At 39.3% G+C, this 1,771-nt stretch overlaps 1 long non-coding RNA gene across 1 annotated transcript; it reads left to right on the top strand.

Moving 5' to 3' along the window:
* Positions 1-260: 260 nt before the first annotated feature.
* Positions 261-1,229, top strand: LOC141634245 (uncharacterized). The gene is made up of 3 exons (XR_012538995.1): positions 261-479; positions 572-667; positions 1,150-1,229. It is a non-coding gene; the product is annotated as an uncharacterized LOC141634245 (long non-coding RNA).
* Positions 1,230-1,771: the final 542 nt, after the last annotated feature.

The raw sequence follows: 1,771 nt of genomic DNA, 5'->3' as shown, positions 1-1,771 counted from the left end.
TAGATGTTTGTACTATTTGTATAGGTGTGTTGCGTGGTTGATTGATATCATTTGGTCGGACGTGGAATCGCTGCGGTTAGCTAAAGGTAGGTTCGCCTACTCAGTATTGTTGGTCGTATAGAGTGTCTTTTGATGTGGTTCGGTTTTTGTAGTGTCGGTATGGTTGATCGATTGTGATAACTGGTTATTGTTGCATTGTTTAATTTATCATTGTTGTGGTGCAGCTGATTGTGATTGTTTGTCTATGGTTCTCCAGGTGCTTCCTCGGCTGAGTTAAGTCACTTGCGGGAGTGGCTTCACGCCCGTTGTTCGCCCTCCGTGGAACCCGCCACGGGAGTGGATGTGCACATTAATGGACATGGGTTTATCGCTCGGTATAATGAGCGGGGATTTGGTGGGTACCGCTGCGGTCCCCCACTGGCAGGACTGGTCCAGTGGACAGACGGTGATGGTGATTGGTTGGAGGAGATGTGATGTGTGTATGTTCTGTTGTGCCTGTGTTGTATCTGTGATTGTTGGTGTGTTTCTTCAGTTACTGACCTTGTGTGGTTTTGTCTTGTTGTTGTTTCAGTTGTGTCTGCCCTGATCCCTTATGGTGAGCAGTCAGTGTTAGCAGGTTGTGATCTGGATGTTAGCTGGGTGCTTGGCGGGATGAGTCTTTCACGAGGTACGACCGAAGTAGTCCACATAGCTGACAGTAGTTTGAGTTGTACCTTTATATACATATACCTTTAGTTTTGTTAATCACTATAATGTAACTTAATTGTTGTTTTATCGACATTTGATTATTACTGTCCTCGGGCAACCGAGATGGTGACGCCCTTATATGCTAGGGAAGGTCTTGTTAAGGGCTCCTGAGTATATGGGGGTGTCACATTATAGGTATTACTTTGAATGTTAAATCTCAAATCCAAGTAATGATTGTTTCATCTCTTTATTCACTGCCTCCATTGCGAAATTTAGCGTCATTTCAGCTTTCAAAAAGTCGGGTGAAGTTTTGAGCGCTTTTGATCTATCTGTTGTTGACATGTTAGCAAAAGCACTTGCTAAGGCTGCTGTAATTCACTAATTCCTTTTTCGGATTGATTCTGAATATTATAGTGTAATATCTTGATGACATATAAGAGCTGATTTGGTTTCGTTTGACAGGGCTATAAAGACATAAAGGAAAGGAACACTTCTCACCGGCATGGAAATGGGAGACCTATCTATACACCAACGTAAGTAGGTAAAATTTATATCCGTTCAATTCTGTTCTGACTGTGGACCCTTTCTTTTACAAGTAGTTCAATCTGTTATATTGTAACGACTAACTTCCGTTCAAGTAGATTGGACATAAAGGGCGCTCAAGGCGGAAGGGCGGAATGCGTAAATTTGTTAGAATAATAATAAACTCATCATAAAAGATGATATCGGAGTAAGTGTATGAACTCCTTTTACATTGTAACGATTAACTTTAAATTATAATTACGTTTTATAAGTAACATAATTAATTTCATATTTTTTTCTATAAATTTTAGTGTCCTCAACAATCAAAGGATTACGAATGTGGTTATTATGTCATGAAATGGATGTATAACATAACTTGTCACTTTTCGAGTAGAAAAGAAGAAGAATTTGTGAAGGTATATCTTATTTTCGTTCTTGGTATGGTTTATTTATCTAGTTGTAGATTTATATTCTTACTAATTGACCTATTTGTTAACTATAGCGTATGGAGGAATCAACCTTGTCAAGTGGCGATATTTATGAAATCAAAGAAGAGTGGGCT

The sequence above is a fragment of the Silene latifolia genome, chromosome Y (genome assembly GCF_048544455.1).
Source record: "Silene latifolia isolate original U9 population chromosome Y, ASM4854445v1, whole genome shotgun sequence".
In the NCBI taxonomy this organism is placed as follows: domain Eukaryota; kingdom Viridiplantae; phylum Streptophyta; class Magnoliopsida; order Caryophyllales; family Caryophyllaceae; genus Silene; species Silene latifolia.
Note: the sequence above shows the minus strand (reverse complement) of the source record. Positions and strands in the feature narration are given on the sequence as shown.